We start from the raw sequence: 14488 nt of genomic DNA on the forward strand, positions 1-14488 counted from the left end.
TCAGGAAAACATCTCTATCAAGTGTTAACCCAATAACTAGGACAGCTCTGAAGGCCAAGGGTCAGAGAGAGAGGATCACACTCTCCGGCTGCAGAGAGCACCCCCAGCCACGGACAAGGAAGCATGAGGTCTTTCGAGATGAGAGGACTCTAATCTTTAACTTTCTGATGGGACGGGATGCTTCTTCATCTTTCTGCTCGGGGGGGGGGGGGGGGGGGGGGGGCAGACAACAGACAACTCTGCAGGACGAGTGATGGCTTCATAGGCTCCATGTGTCTTGGAGGGGCAGATTTCTTCCTAACATCTCCCATCACGGGGCGGGGCATCTGGATGTGCCACTTGGAATAGGCTCTTCTGCTCTCAAGCAGATAGCAGAAGGAATGCAGGCAGATGAGCCTCTGTTTCACTGGGAAATCATAAAGTGCTCACTAAAATGAGCCACAAAAGCAGAGCAATTGGGGGGTTGAAATATGGTGCTCTGATGAAGAAGAGTTTTGAGCCAATCAGCACCTCAGTGCTAATCTACAGTATCAGGATGCCTTCACAAACCAGACATTCTGTGTCATAAAGAAAGGAGGAGAACGAGTCAGGAGGACATGTTCTTCTAGCTCTTGTACAAAGATAACATTTGAATTGAATGACCAGATGATTACAGATGTACAATTAATGATTGTTTTTATATTTCCGATGAACAGATATGTGTTAAATAGTGGTGACAAATATATTTTGTCAGATCAGATTACACTTTCACACTAAACAAAATAAATTAATTGATATTTTCAGATGTATAAGGTATTGAACAATAAGATATTTCTAATAAATTACCTGCCTGACGGTTTCAAACGATTGATGTTTTTAAAACTAATATATGTGAAGAAATACATTAACCTAGCTTTTGAATACAGATTCCAGTTAGCTCTAGCTAATAGACTAATTGTTCGGCTAAACTCTACAAATCCAACATGTTCACCTCAACCACACGCTATCTTTGTTGATTGAAGCCTTGGTAACAGTTGTTCCCTGGTTTGGCTCCAGAACAGTGGACTCCGTTGAGGTTAAAATACATGACTGTACGCAGCCAATACCCTTAGGCAAGCCCCCTACACAGTTGATACTCTGAATAAAGAACAGATGTTTTGATGTTTCCTTTCCATGTTTTACAAAAGTCTTTCAATAGTTGTCTAACTTTTCCTTTTCAGATTTTGAACAAATGTATTTGAATACAATGTATGTACTAAGTGCCTTACTCTTGAATAAGCGTACTGAAGTAAACGTAAAGTAATGTTAAAGATTGAGGACACTGTAACTTTACAGATTACAGATTGATCGATTCATCACTGTGCATTTATACCTTAACTGGGAATTTTAGCTGGATCTCTCATGATTCTGATTTTATACCTCAATTGGATTTCTTATAAATCCTAAATTCTAATTGTTTTTTAATAAGTAATTGCCTTGAAGTAAATCTTTGAGATGTAAGCTGATTTTGAATTTGTGTTTGATGAATGAGATTAACTGAGTGATAAATGATAAAAGATCTTATTTTGAAACATATATTTTACTATTATATTTTTGTATTTCATGTGTGTTATTATTGTGCTTTTGACAAAAGAAGTCAAACACTGAAGAGAGATGATTTTTCTATTATGATTGACTGTGTTCATTCATGGTGAGTTTTCAATCTTGTTTTACTTTTTGATGTGAGCCCACACAACTCTGAAGACGCTTATTGATTTAAGGGACTGAAATATTCTAAGACTAATGTTAATTGGTTATCATAAATTGATAAAAAGGAAGGAACTGTCAGAGAATATTTTAAGGATATCTCTTTGTGTTTTAAGATTCTCAGTCTTTCTTAGAAACTGTTGGATTACAAAGATATGCTCCACATGTCTTCCTGCAAGTAATTTCTCAGGAAGACACAGGTCAAAAGGTCTTCTGCCTTTCCTGTGGGATGAAGGGTTTACTGCCCGATGCATTTACGAGACAAACAGTTTTTGTTTGTTCATCTGTTATCGATTTAGAGTAAAAGCCCGCGCTTCTAAGCTCCGCCCCTTCTCAGAGACCAGGTCCGAGCGGTTCTTTCTCTGTGTGGGCAGAATTGATTTGGCAGCCCGCACTAACAGTGCGAGTTGCTTTGTTAATCCCCCGGCCGTATTATACTCTCAATAAATATCAGCATTTGACTAAAGCAGCTCCAGCTTCCATCCTTTCTGCACAGAAGTTTTCCTCACAATCATCTTATTTCTTTTGAATAAACTTGATGATCTTGTTGACATGACTCCCTAGAGGAGATGTAAATGATGGATGGAAAACGGGCTGCAAGTGACTCTGCCAAAGGCACTTCAACATTTGGCTCAGAGCTTTGGTGACAAGGTGTTGATAAGATGAGAGCTTACCTCGATATTATCAAGGTCAGCATCCTTATATCAAGAGAAAGTGAAAATGGAACCTATGTTGTTAACATACTCTGCAAGTCCTCTTATAGTTGTCCATGTTGCATAAATGACTGACAGGTTAAATTGTGCACATGCTGCATATGTAAGGAGTTACAGATACAAGTAATCAAGCAACCTTTGTTGGACCCTGAAGTCCAGGCTTAGCAATTGAATTGGCTTTAATAATGTTAGGTATTCATAGGAGTGTGCAAATGGCATGTATTGTTGTCATTCAGCGCTGAGGACATGACAAATTGAATATGCCATAAACAGTCCCTCAGTAAATACATGTGGGGATGTGAGATACTGTATTTGTGGGAGGCTTTCGCAGAAACATTTCAGAATTTTATTTTGTTCTAATTGTTCTTCACATTGTTTGTTTTTGTGCTATACCTCTGGGCTAGTAATCACTGTGTATGTACACACAATGATAACAGAAATTCTGGAAATTTGTTTAGGTGGCTACTGGCTAATTGTATAATTATGCGGCTGCTACTGCACATGTAGCGTCCTGGTTTCTGTGCAGTGAACTCCTCTCTTGTTTGCTATTGTCGTCTTCCTCTTCACTCACTCTTGACAGTTGGCAACCATTAACTACTGAACCAACTCCACTTGACACAAAAGTTACGGCAAAACAGAGATGTAAAACAGTGTTCACTCCAAATAAATTGTAATAAGGGAAAGAGGATAAAGAAAGGAGATTAGATTGCCTCTTGGCCCCATGCTCCTTTCCATGCTGCTGCTCTTTTTCTTCATAACTATTTAATTTGACATATTTATCATACGATTGTTTGTTTCTCTGAGGAGTATGGGCACTGAACATTTCTGTCTGAGATGGCTAGCAAAGGCAAGACAGCAATTGTCAATAGCATGAGCTAGAGATGTTCATATATGTATGTGTGTGTGTGTGTGTGTGTGTGTGTGTGTGTGTGTGTGTGTGTGTGTGTGTGTGTGTGTGTGTGTGTGTGTGTGTGTGTGTGTGTGTGTGTGTGTGTGTGTGTGTGTGTGTGTGTGTGTGTGTGTGTGTGTGTGTGTGTGTTTATCAGAGGGAAGGAGAGGAGGAGAGGGAAAACGGAAGGGAGGGGAAGTGCAGTGAGAAGCAGGGAGGGGGCATGTACGAGGGAGAGGGAGAGAGAGAGGCAGAGCGAGAGAACAAGCGGCTCGCCTCATTCCGCTGCTTTCTCAGCATCCATTCTGTGAGTCCGTATTCTGGAGAGGAGAGATCTACCTAACTGGCAAATTGGAGAAGAAAGAAAGGGGGGAAATCCACTGAAGGGGGATATCGAAGGAAAATAACCCATAATCAGGTCTCTGTGACATCGAGTTTCAACTATCAGAGCTTTGGGAGAGGTGTCTGAAAGTTTCCGTCCGGGGGGGACACCCTCCCCTTGTTGTGGGGATGAACAGCGGATGCTGAATTTCATTCCTGAAGGCAGCAGGAGATCTGTGAATACCGGCTGGATTCACTTGCAGTGGAGCTGGTAGTGCGCACCAGAAGAGATCCTACAGTGCCTCTTTCTCTCTCGCACACGCATTTTCCAGAAGAATACATATCATTATTTCACCGTGACCAGGTGGATACCCATACGAATATCTTCTGAACCTGGGAGGTAAAGTGGAACGGATTATTTGCAGAATCAATGAAGGACATCCTGTTCAAAAAAGTAAGTTCTAATAAAGAAAGGCTTTGAATTGGGTTCTGATTCTGAGAGACTTGGAGGATTTTTGCCCTTTTATCTTTGTTGTGGAGCAGCACCGAGCTTCAGACAGCTTCTCTGGTGGACTATAAGGTTCTGGATGGTATTTCAAGGTAAGGGCTAAGGGCACATCCACGAGCTCTTGTATAATTGTAGCACCCTTCAGGTCTTTTAAGAAACGGGCAGATAGGAGATCTGAAAGACACAGTTGAGTGGGAAAGAGAGAAAGGTAGATGAAAAAGGTGCATGAATCTTGACTGTATCTATCCAGTTTCATACAAAATTGGGATAAATATCTTAATTATACAATAACAAGTTTCAGGGCTTGTGAAGAACATGAACATTAATAAGAATTGGTATGTTTTTTTTTTTAAAAGGCTACTTTCATATGCAGAAAATAATGTTTCTATGTGTATCTGCATACTCATGCATGTGTGTTTGCTGAGAGATGCCTGTCTGCAAAGCAATCCATCTCTTTGCTTCCTTGCTACATAGCGGTTATCACCAGGGGTGGAAGGGGCATAATTGCGGTGGATGTTTGTCCTCGTCTTTGCAATAGCCAGTATCTCTGAGCTCAGGGAATTACTTCCATACAGGAGCCACATTTTATTCATAATGGTGAGTGTCTTTCTGCATTTTAAAGGCTGCTCCTTTATCTCTACTCACAGAGAGCCGATTGTGTCCGGCATTACACTATCTCAAACACCCTACATTATACCTTCACCCTATGTTCCAGTAAGTGTGATTGTGGTACAGCAATGCATCTCTTTCTCTTTATCTCTGTTTTTCTTGCTTATGTTTATTGATAATTTTTTAAGGCTGTTGTTTGCCAAGTTCCCTTTCTGATGGAATGTAAGACAGGAGAAAGTGTTCAGATGACGACAGAATGATAAAGGTATCATTTTTGTGTTCTTTTTTTGTTGTTGGGAAGAGTGCATCTGCTGCCCTCTTGATCAATACCACACGACTGCAAGGCTGCTCCTTTTGTAAAGCAACGGTTGAAATATTTATGATTGCATGAGCATCCTGTTGGTTCCCTGAAATATTTAAAAGAGCTGAACCGTCAATTGCCTGTCTAAGCTGTCAATGCTCAACTGTGTTCTGGCCTCATGCTTATAATGCCACCTCCTCATGTAACATGCAGCACAGTGACCATTGAAAGCCTTTGCTCCTAGATATAACATTTTCAAAAGAAGTGTCTCTCCTCTTGCAAATCATCCACTGGGGGGAAGTGGAGCCTGATGGAAAGTTGATGACAGCTCTTGTGTGTCTGCTGTTGACTGTTGGCTCAAATGGCCATTTGTTCTTCTGAATATATAGCTTGATTGCAAGAAGCTTCTCGCACAAACAGTCTATTGATGTCACATTTAATATGCAAGAGGGCTAGTGTAATTGCTTCCTATTGAAAGAGATGCAAACATGTTATCTGCTGTGCCTGCTGTATTAATTTAGTCTTATGAGCTATATCTACACTACGTATACGTCAAACATGCGTGTGTACGTGTGTAAGAGAGCGTGTTGGAGGGCGAGAGTTTTTGTGTGTATCTGGTATCTGCGTGGGTGTGTATTTGTCCAGAGCTCTGTGCTTCATCCCTTTTGATGTTTTATTGAGTGTTAACCATGGCAGGGCTGACGCATTGCCTCTGATATGGACTAGAATGGTTAAAGGAGAGCACTAAGACCGACTTGGCTCTTCCTTGTATTTCCTTTAACTCTGAATTAGCAATGCTGTGTCTGGATCTGCCTCTTTCAGCCCTTTGGATTTGGCAAATTATTTGGTCCAGGCACTGTGTATGTGCGTTAGTGTGGCTGTGCCTGTATACGTCTGTGTATGTCTGTGTATAAGCAGATATGTAATGTGTGCATACATACAGTGCATGCTCAGGTGAGTGTCTCTCTGTGTGCGTAAAATCCCCTTCTCTCTCTGGGCGTAAACGGGTATACAGTATGCAGTCTCTTTTTCAGCCACTTCTGATGTTATCGAAGGAGTGAAACAAAAGGCCCTCCATTTTCAGTGATACAATGCATCCACTGAATTACAGAATGGAAGGACTTCTCTTTATTCAATGCATTAACACCATGTTCACATGGGGCGAACATCATAGGAAACACCTTCGATGGCAAAGAGGCTGGGCTTTTGATGTATTACTGCATAATCTGGCACATAACTTTTCCAAGTATTGTGAATATTTGCAATCATGTGCCTTCTTGATAAGTATCAGCAACATGTCATTAAAATAAAGAACAGGCAAATCTGGCCTTATATTTTAGTAATTGTATTATTTATTACCATAAGACTACACATTGTCAAGTCTTGAATATGAATATTCTATGCACATCAATAATTTATATAGCTTATTTAAAGATGCCATACATTATCACGAGTGAACTACTTTTACAAAATGACAACGTATAGAATAAAACAACGTGTTGGAAAGGTATTGCATTGTCTGTAATTGTAAATGGAAACTGAATTTGCAAATGTTGAATTCCATGACATGTTACCTTTGGCTATCTATTGATAGAAAATAATTGATATGTGCACAAAAAATGGCAGATGTTAAACAAATTTTAAGTTTAATATATATTTGAAGCTGTTAATTTCAAACTGAGCTGTACATTAGATTGCATTTGTTCCAGAGTGTCACGGATCGTTTGCATGCAGTGGCATCTTTGCACAGCCTTACACAAATCGTTTCTTCTCAGAGTATAGATTCATAAAGAGACCTGTCAAAAACAAGAACTGTACCCAGAAGCTGAACAACGTATTTTTAGCCTGTCCATTAAGGACAGAAAAAATCAATGATCCTAGGTTGAAACACTGGGTTTCAAATTTACAATTTTTTTCCTCAATGACCTTTTGGATACAGTTGTGAATATGTACTTTGAAAATATCAGATTCTAACTTGGTCAATAAAAGTGTCTCATAGATGTTATGAAAGAATGTGTTTATCTTGTTTGTTAATATAATACTTTCATTGTTTCATTTAAACTTAATTTATAAGGTAATTATCCCATTAAAACGTTATTTTTCAATAGTATGGATAATATTATTACTAGGAATACATTTCTTACATTTAAATTCACACGTACATTCAGTTTAAGGGATAAGAAATGTTTGATAGTTGCTGTCACAACAATATAACATAGTCATGCTAGCTATCAAGGGACACACATCTAGCCTATGCACCAGCTGGCTGAGACAAACGGAAGAACCCGGCTTTAAAAGGGAGTTTTGTCAACTGGAGACCAAGCTGTGAACGGATGTGGCTGATCAGCCCTTTGAATCCCTGATGAGGAGAAACACAATATGCTTCAACAGCTGGGTCATTTATGAAATATGCTTACTCATCATGGTTGACAGCAGCTAAGGAGGGGGAAATAATTATATTTTAGTAAAGTATACTTCACACTAATTTATTATCTCACAAAAATATCAGACTTTTTAAAAGAAACATTTGGAGCGACACCTATGGAAAAACATGACGACTTCTATGTTCACTATATTCCTATTATTCAGAATCAGAATCAGAAACAGGTTTATTGCCAGGTTCACATATACGAGGAATTTGACTTGATGTCATGGTGCAGAAATAAAATATAAAACAAGAAATATAATACAAAAAATCTTTAAGACACCGTAATAAAACATAGTTAAATAGCAATACAATAAAGCAATAATTTACATGGAAATAGAATGCTATGAATGAGTTATAGGATATAAAATATCAAACAAGAACTATGTGCAGTCAGCAGTATGAACATTGTGTACATTAATGTAATGCATATATAGACTATGTTTTTGGCTGAGGTAAGTGTGTCAGTGGGGGGGCTGGGCCTTGTTTAAGAGGCCGGTAGCGGAGGGGAAGAAACTGTTCAGGTGACGTTTTTAGTACAATTTATTGGCCAAGTGTATTAAGAAAACTGTCTTCATTGAATGTTTGATAATAAGGCCATATCTGTGTTTCATTGTGCACATGTGCATTACATCATTTGAGGTAGCAAAAACAATATCACTGAATGTAACCTAAACTGACATTTAAAAAGTAGCCACAGTTTCCTCTTCACACAAAAGACGGTTGGCAAAAGAGATAAGGAAAAGGAACACAAAGGATCTGTGTCTGTTGAAGATGTGATGTGCTAAGTGACTGCTGGTGGCAGTGTAGCCCTTTAGGGATATAGTAACCATGCAGGAAGAGGCTGTCTGGGGCATGAGGACTGATCTACAAACGGCTCCCATTGACAGTGACCTTGCTGTCTGCGTCACATTGCAGCTCGACCTTCCTGGGCAAGCTGCCGAGGGCACGTCGTATCACCTTTTGGAAAAGTCCCTTTCTGTTTGTCTCGACAACTTGCATTAGGAAGGACCAGGGGTGACGTAGCTGGAAAAGAAAATGGGGCAGAGGATGTCTCACTGTATGTCAGTTGTGATAGAAGAGAGGAAAAGGTGAACATAACTAATTGGGCTTTTGCCCCAGGAAAAAACAAAACAAAGATCAAATGTCCTCCAGCAGATTAATTTTGTGATAAGCATGTTTTTTCATACTTTGTAATCCTGCCTGTATCTACCCAATTAGTCTAGCCACAAACAGGCTAACTCAGCCAACCCACTTCTGTGCCATTACTGACCTTTCCAATTCTTTAAAACTAATTATAGATCATTAAATATTCACACAGTAGAATAACCTGCCTACATCCTAATGGCAAGGAAAGATTGATACTGGTTCTTTTTTCAGCAAAGCCAATGTTGGAGCCATCCATTTTGTATTTTGCCTCCATCAGCCACTTTAGGATGTCCTTACAGCGACTTTGCCACCTTCATCCTTTCTCTGCAGCCTCAGTTTCAGCCGTGAAGCAGGGTGTGGAGTATTGACCGGTTTGCTCTTTATGATAACAGAAATGCTGTGTCTTTTTTTATCAAGGTGAGGGGCTGCTTACATATTCAAATCTTTATTGTGTACATATTTCTTTTAAACTTCATATACATTAGGATGGGTATTAGTAGAGGGTAAGAGCAATGATCAATTCATTGTGTTCTTAAGTGTAACATTCAAGTTTTCCAAGATTGATTATAAAGAATACATGTGTGCATGGATTTGACTAGTACGGAGCCCTGGAGGGTTCATTGAGAGAAAAATAAATAAAACGAGGCCACGTTGTATTAATTTGTGCGCACGAGATGTATTCAATTCAATTCAAAACCTTTATTTATCCAGGTAAAATCCCATTGAGATCAATGATCTCAATGATCTGCAGTAGGTTCCACAAGAAGACATAAACACATAAACAACAGAACAACAAAAGGACATCATACCGCAAAATGTACAGGGATTACAATTTACATATCTAACCACATGTACAGGTACCAACAGCATCTGATTTTGTAGCATCCAACCGAACTTTAAAAACATGTAGTGGTACTAGCTTGGTAATTTCCATTCTTTTTGCAGACTGTTCCATGTTAGTGGAGCTGCACATCTAAAAGCTTTCTTCCCTAAGACAGTCCTAGCACTTGGCACATTTAATAAAACCACAGCATGCGATCTCAGGCAATAAGTACTTTCAATTCGCAGAGAGATCAGGGAGCAGATATACGATGGTAGTTTATCCAACATGGCTTTGTAAATGAAAAAGTACCAGTGACTGAGCCTCCGTACAGTAAGTGATGGCAAAACCGCCTTGGTATACAGGCAGGGTACAGTGATGCGTAAGTGCTTTACAATTTGTCAAAAATCTCAGTGCACTGTGATACGCAGCATCTAACTTGCTCAGGTAATTGGCAGGTGCATTCATATATAACAAATTACCATAGTCCAGCACAGGTAAAAATGTCACAGTGACTAGCCTTTTCCTGGCCTCAAGCGAGAAACAGGACTTATTTATGTAAAGAAACCTAGCCTAACCCAGGTTATTTACATGAAATTTAAAAGTGAGACAATCATCAAGCCAGATACCCAAGTATTTGTAACAGGTAACCACTTCAAGTTGTATTCCTTGCATAGTTACAATATCCAAAGCAGTCTCCGGTGTATTTTTAGCTTTAGCTTTAGAAAAGAGCATTACCTTGGTTTTATCCACATTTAAAAGAAGCTTAAGCTCAGAGAGCCAGCTGAGTCTGAATAATGTTAAAAACAGCCTGTAATTTAACAACAGCCTCGTTAATCGAGGGACCTGCACAGTACATAACGGTATCGTCCGCATACAAATGTAAGGTTGCTCCTTCGACATTTTCACCTAAACTATTAATATAGATAGAGAATAATAGCGGACCTAAAACTGAACCTTGTGGTACACCATTAGTGATGTTTAACCACTCAGAAGACAGCCCATCAAACTGAACACATTGGGACCTTTCAGAGAGGTAGTTCACAAACCACCCCACTGCAAGGCTGGATATGCCAATACTGACCAGCCTTTGCTTCAAAATGTGATGATCGACGGTATCAAAAGCTTTGGATAGGTCAACAAATAGAGCTGCACAACTCTGCTTATTATCTAAAATACTCGTAATATCATTTACCACTTTCATTGTGGCAGTGATGGTGCTATGTTGCTTTCTGAAGCCTGACTGATGTTTAGACAGGATGTCATTTTTACATAAAAACTCCTTTACCTGTTCACTCACTAGGCGTTCAAGAACCTTAGCCAGAACCAGGGGCGGACTGGCCATCGGGACGTTCGGGACGAATCCCGATGGGCCGGTACTGAAGTGGGCCGGTCGGACGATGTGGGCCGGCCGGTAACCGGCAGGGCTTGACATTAAATGGCCCGCTGGCCCGGAAGCACTATTTAGACACCCCGGGCCAGCATAACGTACTTTCCACTTGCCCGCTCGGGCCACTAAAAATATAAAAATTGTCCTGTGGTATTGGTATTTTGACTAGCAATTTAGTTAAATTGTTTCGTTTATCAACGCTACAACATAGCGTTCCGTGAGTCGGTTGTCGTTGTTGTTGGGTGAAAAGCAAACAGCTGTTTGCTCCGGAGCGCAGCGGGAGCAGGCGAGCGGGAGCGCACTGCTTCACTACAGACTATCGCGCCACCGAACCATTCGCCAAATGTTTTTAATACCAGCGGTAGCCGGCCAAGCGCCGGGCAAAACACAATCTTCAAATAAAAGAAAGTCACCGGAGAAGTTAAAGGAGAGTGACAGGGAGAGGAGAAGAAGAGGGAGAGAAAGTTTCAGCCAGCTTGATCGATGGAGTTGGCTGCATGATTATGATTCGAAAATTATAAAAGTAGGGTAGACATGTGGAGATTATCCGGCTGAACAAAACGTGCATTTATCAAACGGGTTTGTTTTCCACAGACCTTATTTCCAGCTATTTTCCAAAACCCTTGTCGAGGGAACCAGCAGCTTACTTCCTGGTTTTAGGACGCGTCACTGGCTGCACCAAGGTCTTCTGTCGGCTCTGTACATCAATGCCGACAAGTAAGTGAAGAGTAGACAATATAAAGGTATTGGCAAAATGTCCCAGCAGTTTAGGATAATGAAGGTTCTAATCAAATCTATTACATAGCCATTACATGTCTAACTCCTAATGACAGGAAGGCAGAAAGTGCATTATACAAATAATAATAATAATAGCAGACATTTTTTAACAATGACCACAATATCATTATTTTAATAAACCAAATATGAACAATTGAGGAAGAACTGATGATTAAAATGTTGTAGTACAAGTAGTAATGTAGTTAGTGCATACATTACTATTGCAACAAATGTGTTAATTTTCTTCATTATTAGTCGATTTATTTTTGGACGAATGCCCGGAGGTAGACATTATTTACCCTTAATGTCTACCGCTAGTAAATTGTCTACCCCCCCCAGTCCCCCCGACAATTTACTAGCGGTATTTACTAGCGGTATTTACTAGCGGTATTTACTTGCGGTACCACGGTGGGCCGGCGGTACCGAAGTGGGCCGGTCGAGAGTCCCGGGCTGATTTGTAGTCCCAGTCCGCCCCTGGCCAGAACTGACAATTTAGAGATGGGTCTATAATTGTTTAATAAGGTGGCCTCCCCTCCTTTTAGTAGTGGCAGGACATAAGCTGACTTCCATACTTTTGGGATTTTGTTCGTGCTGAGAGAGAGGTTAAAAAGAGTAGTAAGAGGTGGAGCAATAAAATCTGCAGCAATCTTTAAAAAGAAAGGTTCTACGTTGTCCGGACCAGCCGACTTTTTAGGATCTAGCTTGGTTAAGACTTCACAAACAACATAAACAGTAAAAGGAGTAAAACTGAAAGGGTTTTCCAGACCACATTGTTCTGTGTCACCGACTGTGGTGTTCACAGAAGCAGAATTAGAAACAGCATGAAACAGAGAGCCACAGGACACAAAATGCTCATTAAAACAATTTAACATGGTGGCCCTGTCCGATATAGTGCCAGATGCTGTGGTAAGGCACGGAGGTAGCTCATTACGGATATCACTGGTGGATATCGATTGTATGGCTTTCCAGAATTTTCTAGGGTTGTTCAGGTTTTCTGTGGTAACTAACAGATAATACTTAGATTTAGCACTTTTGACATGTGAAGTGAATCTATTTCTTAGCTGCCTAAAACGCAGCCATTCTACCTCTGAGCCTGATTTCCTAGCCTTTGCCCAGGCCTTGTTTCTCTCATGCAGGAGACTGGACAGTTCAGCGGAAAACCAAGGATTGTCTCGTCCCTTCACTCTAAATGTACGCAGGGGTGCATGTCTATCTATAATTTCCATAAAACCAAGATAAAAATAAGACCATGCAGTCTCAACATCAGCACACAAATCGATTTTTCCCCAATCAAACCCAAACAGATCATGTACAAAACCCTGCTCCACAAAATGTTTTATGTCTCTCTTGATGATAATACGTGGTTTAACCTTTTGGACTTTTGTGTCCCTAATTGTGGCTACAACACAGTGGTCACTCAGATCATTTGCAAATACTCCCACAGCTGAGTATTTATAGGGAATATTAGTTAGAATGAGATCAATTAGGGAGGATTTATTTGGGGACTTAATATTAGGGCGAGTAGGACTGTCAACAATCTGAGTAACATTTAAAGAGATACAAAGGTTTTTAAAATCCTCTGACACTGCAGTTAACCGGTCCCAGTTAAAATCTCCAAGTAGCACTATTTCCTTGTAGTCTAGTTGCAATAAAATATTTGCTATCTAAGACAAGCAGTCTTTGGCAGCTGAGGGGGGTCTGTAACAACTCACTACCATGACCTGTTGACCCTTTACCACTTCTATATTTAAGGCTAACAATTCGAATTGCTTACTGATAGATTTGGAAACTAATGTGGATACACTGAACTTATTCTTAACATAAATGGCAACGCCACCACCTTTATTAGGCCGGTCGGTACGATACACATTATAACCATTTAAGGCAATGTCAGAGGCCAAAATAGATTTATTTAGCCATGTTTCTGATAAAACAATGACGTCAGCGTCAGTCGAGCTCGCCCAGATATGGACAAAATCTAGTTTACCTAACAGACTGCGCACATTCAAGTGGATGAAACCCAACCCAGATCTAGCTTTAAAATCAGCAGGAGTAGCGATCTGACTACTACTACTGGGCAGACCAGGGTTAGGTTGTACATTTCCTGACAGTAATAACAACAACAAAACCAGGCATCTTTTCCTCTTAAGCGACACACATACATTGTCATCTACTTTAGAATCACCGGAAAAGTCTGCGAGAGTGTGATTTGAGCTTAAGAAGCAGTCCTGAAGAACCATCATCGCAGGAAAACAAAAAAGACAAACATATTTTGTCGAGCAGATTGTCTGTGACAAGGCAACCGGTAATTGTTTGTGTAACACATCCGAACCTTTGCAGGGGATGCCCACTGCGGGTGGCAGAACAGACCTGAATCCAGTAGACTCCTCAGAATGACTAGAGATCTTCTCAGTCCAAAACAGTTAACAGGCACAGCAGAATCCCGATATGGGCCATTTTCCCAGACCAGCACACAGAATCCGCGATGTTCCTCGAGCAAATCAGCACAGCAGCAAAGGACAGACGAAAGCAGCAGCGTGGTATCCCCGGGGTGAAAGCAGGCCTCTGCAACAGCAGAACCAGGACAGGTGGAAAGCAGGCCCAGATCGCAGATCGCAGGCAGCAAACAGGTGGAGCTGCTCCATCTCTTCACGACGAGCAGGCCTCCGTAGATCGCAGATCGCAGGCAGCAACAGGTGGAGCCGCTCCGTCTCTTCACGACGTCTCCGGAGGAAAAACACCTCAGTACAGCCGTACTCGACAGGTGGGAGTCATGTAATTTGTGGCTTCAATTTAAATAACACAAGGCCATGCTTTATTAATTTGTGCACACGATATACTTTCTTGTGCGCACAAGATAC

General features: G+C 40.6%; 1 protein-coding gene across 5 annotated transcripts in view; it reads left to right on the forward strand.

The window, feature by feature from the left end:
* Positions 1 to 3624: 3624 nt before the first annotated feature.
* Positions 3625 to 14488, forward strand: part of lingo2 (leucine rich repeat and Ig domain containing 2) — a 240796-nt gene continuing 229932 nt past the window's right edge. For 3 of the 5 annotated variants that reach the window (XM_034093222.2, XM_071204598.1, XM_034093218.2), the window contains exon 1: positions 3625 to 4248. The gene's annotated coding sequence lies outside the window, so the exon portion shown is untranslated. Of the gene's footprint in view, positions 4249 to 4678; positions 4754 to 14488 lie in introns of those variants that run through there. The other 2 variants (XM_034093219.2, XM_034093220.2) reach the window with 2 other exon arrangements.

The sequence above is a fragment of the Pseudochaenichthys georgianus genome, chromosome 10, assembly GCF_902827115.2.
Source record: "Pseudochaenichthys georgianus chromosome 10, fPseGeo1.2, whole genome shotgun sequence".
NCBI lineage: Eukaryota > Metazoa > Chordata > Actinopteri > Perciformes > Channichthyidae > Pseudochaenichthys > Pseudochaenichthys georgianus.